General features: G+C 36.2%; 1 protein-coding gene across 4 annotated transcripts in view; it reads right to left on the bottom strand.

Annotated features, from left to right (window-relative positions):
- Window positions 1-12,960, bottom strand: part of LOC112044142 (fasciclin-2) — a 172,675-nt gene that overhangs the window by 75,324 nt on the left and 84,391 nt on the right. The window lies entirely within an intron of this gene.

Here is a 12,960-nt window from a genome sequence, read left to right as displayed (position 1 = left end):
AGAAACCGAAAGGGGTGTGGATTTTCTCCTCCTCCTAACAAGTTAGCCCGCTTCCATCTTAGACTGCACCATCACTTACCATGGTGACAATGTAATCAAGGGCTAACTTGTAAAGAATTAAAAAAAAGACCTGAGTATACAGTTTATTTTTCAACTATATACGTTTATAATAAAGGGTCTCATCAGACAATCAGACGAATAACAAAGTGATCATCTGTGGCTTCCCTTTTTTCCTTTTGAGATACGGAACCGTAAAAAAGGAGAGCACAAGAGACAACGTCAGAGTAACTTACGTGGAACATCTTATTCTAAAGTTATTTATCCAGTTACAAAATATTATTCCAACGAATTTATACATAAACTGTTATTAATCACGCGACGCCAGTCCCCGCGCGATCCGATTATGTTAATTAACCGCCACTACAAAAGCTCTGCAGCCTTACAGTTAACGGATACCTACTGTATTGTATACAATGTAGTGCCGTGCGATCACTTTACGGTTATAGTTAATTAATACATATTACCAACAAGAACATCTAACTGTGTGTTACACTTTAATTAAATCTAATTGACGGGACAAGTAGATGGATAACCTCATCCGTATCAGTATTGGTTAGTAGCGGGTGCTATGTAGTTACCAATATTAAAATTTGTCTAATACTACACCGCTGCCAACCGGGGCGAGACGTCTAGCCCGTAAGCTACACTCTGATATTGTATTTTCTGTACTAAAATAATGTATGTAATTTTTAGATATAAACCATTCTCTTGAATCACTTGCAATAACCTGCATTAAAATCCGTTAAATACTTTGAAAGACTTACAACGACTTAATTTTATATGTACCTAATGATGAGAATGATATATTTGATGAAAAACAGAGAATTTTAATAACGCGATCGGTTCTATACAATTTTTAATTTTATTAAATTTAACTAGCCTGGTCTGTTACGAGTAATATACAGCTGTGTCTACACACCCAGGTCATTTCCTAGCACGGGTCAATTAACGATTTTAAATTTAGTAAATTTAGCGAGACTAGGTCTCAGGTGTGATTTGGTAAGAGTATAAAGCCGTGGCTACGTACCAGCTACTAGTACCTACGAAAATGCAAAATTCATTTATTTCAAGTACCTAGGCTTAGTTTACAAACTTTTGAAACGTCAGTTATATCATCATTTGGTAGCAAGTAAAGTCGAAAACTTAAAATTAAAGTTACTGGTTCCAAATGCATCTTGGTCCAAGAAGAGCTCACAACAAACTCAGCCAAGGTTTATTTATTTTTTGTTTGCCACCATTTTACAAAGTTATCCAGAACTACGAGTAAGTACAAGTTAAGGTAAGCAAACAACGTCTTTAACTTCTTAGACACAATTATACTTATCTAACCGTAAACATTGTACATTTAACCTCCCCTAGTACACTTTATCGACTTAAGTATAGAAATCATTTTTCACGGCGACTTTTCATTTTGACGACCTCGTACCACCCTACCGGCAAAGACGTATCGCCAAGCGATTTAGCGTTCCGGTACGATGCCGTGTAGAAACCGAAAGGGGTATGGATTTTCATCCTCCTCCTAACAAGTTAGCCCGCTTCCATCTTAGACTGCATCATCACTTACCATCAGGTGAGATTGTAGTCAAGGGCTAACTTGTAAAGAATAATAAAAAAAAAAAAATATCATTTACCCAAATATCAGGCTCCTAACTTTTCCAGAATCTGAGATCCAGAACCATTTGTAACCACCAAATTACATATTGCACACTCTTAACTTGTTAATTAACCGAACCGAACCGATTAAGTATAGTTAATACTTATATCTAAACGGTGCTTGGTGACAAAAAGTAGCTATTTGTACATTTAACCTCCCCTAGTACACTTTATCGACTTAAGTATAGAAATCCACATTGCATAAACCCTATTATTAAATTATTTTAAACAACTACATGTCAGAAATTAGACCCGGATCGGGTGATTCTTTCCTAAAACGTTAGAGCGAAAATGCTCAGAAGACTGTCAAAAGTACTCTATCTAACATACATCTAAAAAAAAGAGCAGCTGAAAAATCTCTACAACATTTCTCTCATTAACATAATTCGTTGCATATGTGTAGCAAACATTTCTAAACTAGGAATAGAGAACAAAACCCTTTGTAAGTGCAATGACGTAACCAAATGGACCAAACGAAAATGGAACGTCTTTGTTCCTTTACCAAAAATAATAGGCCACTTTTTAATTTGAACAACCCATAGACTACAATGAATGTATTGATTCGTTTTACGACGGTCTATGGGCAGTAATTTTGGGGTAATATTGACAGGCGGAAATAGTTCTTTGTTTAACGTTTTTGCGGCTGTATAATATTGACAGCTGACATTTTACGTTCACTGGTTCCAATTACTAATAATCGATTCACTGCATTCATTTCGTTTATTGCCTTTGTATATTGCTTTAACCGACTTCCAAAATGTTAAGTTCAAAACAGCACAAGAGTTTCTATACGTTGGAGATAGCTTAACCGAATGGTGCATGATTTATAGTCATTCTCGTTGCACGCTGACTTGATGCGACCATACCATGCGACCATAGACAAGGCCTCAGCCAGAAAGAGCTGCAAAAACATGACCGGGGGAGCAAGATCCCCACGCTTTACCCGGGAGGAAGCTAACCGTACCCCCACCCAGATTTTCATCAGGGAGAAGATGACCTGCCTGCTGCGATTCTGTGTCTTTGAGGAATATACCTGTAACAATGAAAGATAGATTAGTATTAGATACGTCGTGAAATATTATGAGGAAATTTCATACTTATAATAACGAATAATTCTTTTTTTTACAATCTCATCTGATGGTAAATGATGATGCAATCTATGACGAAAGCGGTCTAACTTGTTAGGAGTAGGATAAAAATCAACTACCCTTTCGGTTTACACGACATCGTACCGGAACGCTAAATCGCTTAGCGGTCGTCTTTGCCGGTAAGGTGGTAACTAGCCGATGTCGTGTAGAAACCGAAAAGGGGTGTGGATTTTCATTCTCCTCCTAACAAGTTAGCCCGCTTCCATCTTAGACTGCATCATCACATACCATCAGATGAGATTGTAGTCAATGGCTAACTTGTCAATAATGAAAAAAAAGAAAAAATAATTTTACACAGATTTAGTTTCATTAGTTAGATCAACAAAATAATTACACTTCCGTGTGTATTGCATAATAAAAAAAACAGGGGACGAAACAACTTTTACTCGATCAAAAATATATTCCCGAGCGTCATATCGCAGGCTCCCTTAAAACTCATCCCGATAGCGATTTGCAGAGTTTTATTGCGATTGACTAGTAACGATAAAACCGCCCCGCTCGCTTCGTCCAATTACTTAGAGCGAGAGACGTGAGGACGCTGCCTTATCTAAATTTCATCTAAAGAACTCGAAACCAGTAGATAGATAGCATCTATAATACAAGGCCTCCGTAACAATGCAATTCTATTTTATATCGACACAAGGTCGATATGAGAGTCGATTGCATCTATCGATATTGCGTCCGGAATGACAATGACGCCTTGTAAGATTGAAAGTTTCTATTACCGTATTCACTGGTTCGCGAATGAAGTGTGTTATAAATGAGAATACGAGTAGGTACTATATGTACTCGTATTCTAAGCTCGTGACATAAACGGTTCTGCAGTTTCCAATACTGTGTTTATGAGAAATAGAACTTATCTACATTTCACATGAATACTCGTAAAGCCGGATTGATATTTGTCTGACGTGCCGTGTTGTGACGCTTAAGAACAGGATCGGTATCATACATTTTGTATCACACATCAGAAGCTATCACGACATTTCATAACACATTATAAAGGTAAATTATATATATATATAATTATTAATTATGTTCTTAATATTAATTATGATGTGCGTGATGACCATGCTGAGTTATGACCATTTTGGTACCACACACATCGATTTTTTGGATTTATTTAATTATTACTTTAATATCTTTAAATTATTAGTATACTATATTTTTAAAATTTCTTTTTTTTAAGTATTGTTTGTCTTTTGTTTATTATGTGTGTGTGTGTGTGTCCAAATAAAATAATTTCCTTTCTTTCTATCATAAGTGTAAACGTTGCCATATAAAATGTATGAGACCGATTCTGTTCAGATGCGTCACGACACGATACGTCAGACAAATGTAAATCCGGCTTAAAGCATGGCAGCGTTTACACTGATGTGTTGTGTCATGTCGTGATGGCTTCTATGTGTCGTATACAAAATGTATGATACCGATTCTGTTCTGATGCGTCACAACACGACAAATGTAAATCCGCCTTAACAAAGCTAGAACTAAGGCGGATACGTCATTAAGTACAGACGTTAAGTTCATACAGCACGTAATCTCGCCCGTATATTTCTATAACAAAGTTAATTTTCTACAATTTTAATTTCCCAAGTTTAATCTAGTTTATATTTCAAATTGTATAAGTGAGCTTTACACGGAGTATTCTCTCAGCGCTGCAGTGTTGCCACTGGAGTTTATTATGTAACCGCTAACGGAACTTGCTTTTCTTAAACAAAGCTAACGACGACGTCTGTATTTTGCCAACTTCGCAACTACGAGTTAAAAGATCTTTCTTTAACTAAACTAACTACTTTTACGACTGGTTTGACCACATTTTCAAAAGTATCGGATAGTTAAAACATAAGTTTTGACACTTTTCTTACTTTATGTCTTATTAATTGTATACGCCGGCGTAGATTCAGTTCCCGTGAGAAACGGAGATAAAATATAACCTATGACGCTCAGAAATAATGTGGCTTTCTAGTGGTAAAAGATTTTTCCAAATCGGCTTAAATTGTAAATAAGCTATGAGCCTTTGAGACACAAAACAAAATTTAGTAAAAACGTCTCATAGTATAGTGTACTGTAGATACACCATAAATGAAAAAGATAAAAAAAATCCGTCGCTTTCTGAAAAAATGTTCTGTTTACATTCCATTTGTAAAATGTTTTGTTTTTCCTTAAGCGATTATCTTCAAATATTTAATGTATTTTTATTAAGAAAGTTAAAAATAACTTGTTCTCAATGTTTCTTACACATTATTATCAACCCATATTCGGCTCACTGCTGAGCTCGAGTCTCCTCTCAGAATGAGAGGGGTTAGGCCAATAGTCCACCACGCTGATCCAATGCGGATTGGCAGACTTCACATACGCAGAGAATTAAACAATTCTCGGTATGCAGGTTTCCTCACGATGTTTTTCCTTAACCGTTTGAGACACGTGATATTTAATTTCATAAAATGCACACAAATGAAAGGTTGGAGGTGCATGCCCCGAACCAGATTCGAACCCACACCCTCCGGAATCGGAGGCAGAGGTCATCCACTGGGCTGTCACGAAACTGTTTCTTACACATAAACACATAATATTTATCGAGTTGCTTAAGCTAATGTTATTCCCATATTCCTATGATAACGGGAACTACGAAGGTAAAACTGCGAGACATCTCTAGTATTTCCACGCATCATCTAAAGAAAGAAAGAAAATTATTTTATTTGGACACACACACACATAAGACAACAAATACACTAACTAATAATTAAATTAAATCCAAAAAAAAATGGTGTGTATGGTACCATAATGGTCACCACTCAGCATGTGCTACGCTAGTGTTGGATGCACCAGCGCAGCGCTGGTCTTCCGTGAAGCCATGTGGTGACGCGGGCGGAAACAACAAGAAGAAGTGTTACGAATTAATAATTAATAATAAATAATAAGGTCCTCAAAACCTTCCCGGAGACAATTTAATATTAATTTATTTTTAACAGATCTATGTATTTATGCATATCACACGTTTTGATCATTACAAAGAATACCTACCTGATGTTATAATATGAAAAGGGTAAAAAGATATACCGGACGTAACACTAACGTCGTGTCCTCTTATTATTTCGACCTACTGTCCACTTTACTGAAGCCTTACATACAAAAGTGTCATGTTTCTCATGTTACCCGAATTTCCGTGCCCAATTTTTCCATGTCAGTTGTCAGGAAAAAATGTACTTGCGAGTTTCGTAAAACAACTTTTGTATTGTGAAATTTTTGCCTAAAGAATAAAAAAAAATATCCAGAACGCTTGAACGTATTTACTATATAGTCGCTAGTTACCACCCTACCGGCAAAGACGTACTGCCAAGCTATTTAGCGTTCCGGTACGATGTCGCGAAAAGCTTGGAGTTAAAACTGTATTATACGACTGTGTGCTTAGTTTTAAATAGGTTTGTGATATGGTGATTAATAAAAAAATCTCCTTCTCGGACCAAGGCGCGTATGGAACTCTCGTAACTTTAATTTTAAGTTTTCGAATGATTATTATCACCATTATTTTAAGTTTAATATTATTACCTGACGTTTCGAAAGAGCTTGTAAACTAAGCCTATTTGAAATAAATGAATTTTGACTATGACTTTGACTTATAACTTTATTCCAAAGAATAAATTCAAATGGCTAAAAGAAAGCTATCGGAATTTTCACATCTCGAATTCAACTTCTTATACAGTGGAAACAGAGGGGAAGATAAACATCGCGCAATTCATTTATCATGGTCAACATTGCCGCTGCCACCCTCCCTGCTCCTCCTTCCTGCATCCTTATCCTCATTCCAAAGTAAATCAAGCGGAAAATTGAAATCCGCTCCGACGCCATACCTGTTACGTCAAAACTAACTATTCGAACGAATTTGTTCGATTAAAATCACGATTCGTTGCTTCACGATCTACCAACAAAAACCAATTCAGTTACAAACAATATAAATGAAACGTTGTTTTGTGAATAAAAATTCATATTTTTACATGACGTAACAAGCAGAAAACTGCCAAATTATGTGAAAATCCAACTATAACACGGATTCCCAAAATGGGGATTCCCAAATCAATATCGGGGGTATCAGAAACAATAAATAAAATTGGGTTTCGATCAAGTCTATCTTATCGGTATCGGTAATTTGATAGACTGTTTATTTTAGTGTACATTTGCCATCTTAATATTTGTATGCGAAAGGTCATTCATCAAGATATCTCGAAAACCCGGCCGACCCGATTTTGACGGCCTACGTGGCGCAGTGGTATGCGCGGTGGATTTACAACACGGAGGCCCTGGGTTCTATCACTGGCTGGGCCCATTGAGGTTTTCTTAATTGGTCCAGGTCTGGCTGGTGGGAGGTTTCTGCCGTGGCTAGTTACCACCCTACCGACAAAGACGTACCGACAAGCGATTTAGCGTTCCGACGATGTCGTGTAGAAACCGATAGGGGTATGGATTTTCATCCTCCTCCTAACATGTTAGCCTGCTTCCATCTTAGATTGCATCATCACTTACCATCAGGTGAGATTGTAATCAAGGGCTAACTTGTAAAGAATAAAAAAAACCGCTTGACGTACTAAGTGGAAATTTGGCTGGAAGTTAGTTCATAGGTAGAAGAGGTCCACTAAGAACGGATTTTGCGAGAGGGCCGGATTAAGAAGGTCTAAGGGCGGATGAAGTCGCGGGCGTCCGTTAGTATCTTTTAAATATGACCAATATTCCAATTCTAACTAGTCGGAAAAGCCGGGATCGAACCACCACCTCTCTGGGGTATCCGGCCGGCTGAACCACTGAGCTATTGAGGCTAATAATACAAACATCAGAACGCTTTTGACTTTTTAAGTTCGTCTAGGTAACAAATTAAACAAAAAGTCAGGTAGGTAAGCAAAAGTACATTTGTAAAACAATTAATTTATCGAAATGAAAAATAATAATTAACTTTATAATACATTAGCGGTGTTCAAATATAACTCGTTTTCCTTTAGAATATATTTAATAAGTCCACAATTAAACGTATTCTAATTGAAATAATGAGATTTTCATATAAACACAGAGTAAATAACCCTGTCAAGGTTCAATTAAAAGTATATTACATATTTTAATCTTCATTCTGTACAATATTCCCGCAGGTTTAATTAAAAGCTCAAATTTTATTTTCCAATCTCCCTTTTGTAGTATTAAAAATAAATATTTTAGGAGGTGACAAGAGTGGGTATTGAAAATCAATGTTTGGAAAACGGGCTTTGATGGAAATTGTGAAACGAGTTTTTCACATTCCCGCCCTCTAGGAAAAGGAGAGTTGGAGATTGACAACATAAAATGAATTTAGAAACACGTTTACACACTAAAAATTCTAGCGAAAACCCTCGTCAGAATTTCCATTCCGAACTAATTATCACTAGGTACTCACTGTACTTACTGACGAATTTGTTATAATATTATGAATTTGAATTAATTCAAATTTATAATATTAATTCAAATTCATAATAGTTACAGAGATTGGCGTGAACAGACAGACTGATAAAAAAGTTTCAAGTTAGAGTCCACCAGAATACCATTAAATCAATAAGCAATCGACAATGTAAAGCAAATATTCCTTACTAGCTGACGCCGCGCAGTTTCACTATCGTGATTCTCGTTCCCGTAGGAATACGGGGATAAAATATAGCCTATAGCTTTTGTCAATAAATGGGCTATCTAACACAGAAAAAATTTTTCAAATCGGACCAGTAGTTTCTGAGATTATCGCTTTCAATCAAACAAACAAACAAACTCTTCAGCTTTATAATATTAACTAGCTGACGCCGCGCGGTTTCACCCTCGTAGTTCCCGTTCCCGTAGTAATACGGAGATAATATATAGCCTATAGCTTTCATCGATAAATGGGCTATCTAACACTGAAAGAATTTTTAAAATCGGACCAGTAGTTTCTGAGATTAGCGCGTTCAATCAAACAAACAAACGAACAAACTCTTCAGCTTTATAACAATCATTTTTAGTTTTCATTTCTTTTCAATGTACTTATACTGTCTTGTTATATAGAGCGTATTTATTTTTGTACAATGACACAAAAGCAGTGCTATTTTCTTCTACTGTCAATCTAATTACTCACCCTCTTCTTTCAATTTTAATTACAATACTTATTAGCTTCTTCATACAAAGTCTAAAATTGGTTTACTTCGCTAACTTCCAGTTACCCTTGCGAACGTCTTAAGGCCCTCACTGCCCTTCACATAATACAGACGCCATACCAATTTTCTTTCAACACATCAGGACAATAGCTCCAATATAATTCCATTAATACCACAGACGAATGGATACGGAATTCCACGAGGGGTGTATTCGGAAAAGACACGAAACAATACAATGCATACTCTGAACGCTTAGAATTTACCAAGAATAAAAACGAAAACTGATTAAATAAGCAATCTACATTTGTTTTTCTTTGTACATTTCTAATCAGAAAGAGCTTATGTAGTCAAATCCAATCGTCCGGATTAATTTATCACGGCCAATTTCGTTAGAAAAAAAGTCAATGGCTAAGTAATTTTGCTTTCACCTGTTGTCGTTGCCAAAGTCGATTGTGCTCAAATTAGTTTATCGCGTTCTAATTAGAAATAATGGAGTTCAAATTAGGTGGAAAATTAACAAACAATATAATTGAAGTCTTTTGTTCCGGTCGTATTTTATTTGATTCAAACAAAATGCAGAATTTACTTTAATATTATTGTGGTAAAGGCATGCCTTTTTATTATAAACTTTATTGTTCTATTTATTTCTTACTTGTTTTCTTTACTCCAGACAAATGCATCATCATAATTATCTGCCAATGGATAATGTATGTCCACTGCTGGAAATAGGCCTCTTGCATGGACCTCCAAGCACAACGGTATCGAGCCGCCTACAACCCGCTTGTTATGGGGAGTCGACCAGCACTGCACTTTCCGGTGCGAGGTCGTCATTCCAGCACCTTGGGAGCCCAACCTCCATCGGATTTTCGAACTATGTGGCATGCCCAGTGGCCCATTGCTTCTTCAGCTTCGCGACTCGCTGAGCTGTGTGAGTGACTTTGGTTCGTATGCGGATCTCCTCATTTCTGATTCGATTACGCAGAGAAACCCCAAGCATAGCTCGCTCCATCGCCCGCTGAGTGACTTTGAGCCTTCTAATAAAGCCCATAGCAACCAAGTCTTTGATCCGTAGGTCATCACTGGCAACACGCACAGTTCGAAGACTTTCGTCTTCAATACAGACAAAAATTCTAACAAGGTTGAGAAAAATAGGGTAACAAATAATATCTTATCTTTTTTACCTTTTTACCTACAGATGTATGTACAAGCAGATTTATATTACTTGTCATATTTTACGTCTAGTATCCCTCACAGCGTGTCAAATATTTCTCATAAAGCCTCCATAAGGCATAAAGCATGCACATCATAAAGCTGCACTCACACGGCTCCGTCAAATAAATTTTGATGTAGTTCCACTACATTTCCCTGGCTTACTGTTTCCTCGCTCCGGGGAAAATATAATAAGCGGGTTATAACATTTGCATATAGATCATCCTGTCCCGTCGTATGCCAACCCTCGCGTCACAAAAATTCACTGCAATTCTTAAAATAACGACCTGTTAACGTCGTATATATGTTATACTAGCGGACGTTCGCGACTTCGTCCGCAAATACTGCGGGAACTACGGATATTTCCGGGATAAAAAGTAGCCTATGTGTTAACCTAGAGTAAAATATATTTCCATTCCAAATTTCAGCCAAATCACTTTAGTAGTCGCAGCGCAATGGAGGAACAAACATACATACTTACACACACATACACAAAAACTTTCGCCTTTATAATATTAGTGTGTAGCTGTACCACGCGATTTCACCCGCGTAGATCTCATTTCTGTTAGAATATTAAGATAAAAATAGCCAAGGTGATCTGCTGAAAATCAGCGCTATATTATGACCAATATTTGCTTTGTGCATGCAGCACAATGCTGAGTTGGATCCTTTTTTAAGGTTGTGCCAAATATGACATAGTGGTGTTATGATGCTTAGACTACTTTTGGTTTTTGACTTGCCTTAATGGTCTAGGTATCAGGCACTATTAAGGCAGGCAGTGTTAAGGTGTTAAATGTGGCATATTTTGAAAATAAATCTTTTTCCTTTCTACGTATTATTATAAATATAATCTATCTGTTTTAATTGCGTTTCGTCAGCTGTTCTTGAATAAATGGTGTTATCGTTAATAAACCTTTTTTTACGAGTAGGTATATATTACAATGCCTTTAATAAAAATATCCTAGTGGACTCCGTCAATATAATAAACAATACGTTTTGTCTCAAAAAGAGCTTTGAGATAATAAATGCTTCTGGTTCTGATATTAAAGCCTTCGAAAATTGTTTTAACCAAAATTAATTTCATCCCGATTTGCATGAAGAGGGAATAATTAATAGCGTTAATAAAGCTACACGTTGATACACGTTACTGATAAATATTACGTAGAATGACGACAAAAATAAATTGAAAATGAAATTTCGTAAATTATCAAGGCAATTTGCAGTACACTTTTGTATGTAATGTTTATAATTAAGAGATGAGGAGCACATTGCAAAAATTAATTAACAGAAATACGAAAAACAAGTGCGACAGTTGAATGTTTCGTTATCATTAAAAACATTGTGCATTCGAACAACGTTGAACCATTTCTGTGTTAATTTATGTTAATTATTATTTTACACACATATTTAGGTGCGAAAAATCGTAATACAAATAATCAAACAAAGTCGCTCGAGTGAGTCATTGTCACGATCCGAGATAGTACGAAGTGCTCCATGAGTTAGGTAGGAAGTAGTGGGAGACCGAGTGCTGGCGATACTAGTATCATAGTCTATCTTTAGATAGTCATTTTTATCGTGACGTATTTTGGGGTAGATGAGGAGAATGATTTGAGTGATGAATGGGAGTGTTAACTAGTTTTAAAAGACGACTTAACCCTACATCCTTCGGTCACAAGTCCGGGAATTCGCTGAAGGTTAATCTCTGCCACTCGAGGTTTTATTGGTAACGTTCGTAGTAGGAATTGTTAGACGTGATAAGTTCCATTCAATAATCGTGTTTTGATCTTTAAATCCGCTTCCGATGTAAACCCACAAGACGTGCAACTTTATGCACGTAGTATGATTTTAGTAATCGTGCCGAAAATAGTCATTCAGGGTAAAAGTTATGTCCTATGCCTATGTCCTATTTGAGACTACAGTCTGTATTATTTCATTCTATTATGTCTAGTTGTTTTTGCGTGATTGAGAAACTAATATCCACCAATCCATCTTTTAACAATATTAGTAGGTATAAAAATAAAATTCCTATTGGTGACTGACGCTCTTTCATACGCACGAAGTATATGAGATTTGAATAAATCTATTCGAACGGAATTTATCAGAAAAAATTCAACTTCGCTCAAATTCAAATAATAAATCTTCTGTCAACGTTGTGAAAAGCGTATAGATAAACCTACTGTACTGTCACTAGCCTATCGGGAAAACTCTGAAAATTGTTCTATAATAAAAATAAAAAAAATTCAACCAACTTCAAAAACATAAAACATACTGACTAAACTAAAAAGCGAAAAATATTATCATACTAAGTTCTATATATCATCTCATGTACTAACTCAGGAGTATACACTTTCTAATAAAAAAGAAATTTCAAAATTGGTTAAGAAATTACGAAGTTCTGAGGCAACAAACATTAAAAAAACATACTTACGCATCAAATGGACCGCTTAAAAAAATGAAATCATTTTTTTATGCGGTCAATGAACTGTTTTTTGAGATTACAATAAAATCAGATTCACAGATGTTTCCGTTTTGAAAATAAAATTTTGCGCATTCATTTTCCTATTGGCACAGTATCCATTTGTTGGAAGTCATCAAAATTCCGTCAGTGTCACTAGGGGGTAGCGACAGGGGACCGGAAGACTTGTTATGGAGACCCGCTCCGCATTCATCGGCAGAGCCATGCCACCCATGAAGTACATGTGGGGTGTATTGTAATAAAAAATATGAATATGTTTCGCGTCGAGGAAAATCCT

The sequence above is a fragment of the Bicyclus anynana genome, chromosome 16 (genome assembly GCF_947172395.1).
Source record: "Bicyclus anynana chromosome 16, ilBicAnyn1.1, whole genome shotgun sequence".
Lineage (NCBI taxonomy): Eukaryota > Metazoa > Arthropoda > Insecta > Lepidoptera > Nymphalidae > Bicyclus > Bicyclus anynana.
This window is presented reverse-complemented; position numbering and strand designations above follow the sequence as displayed.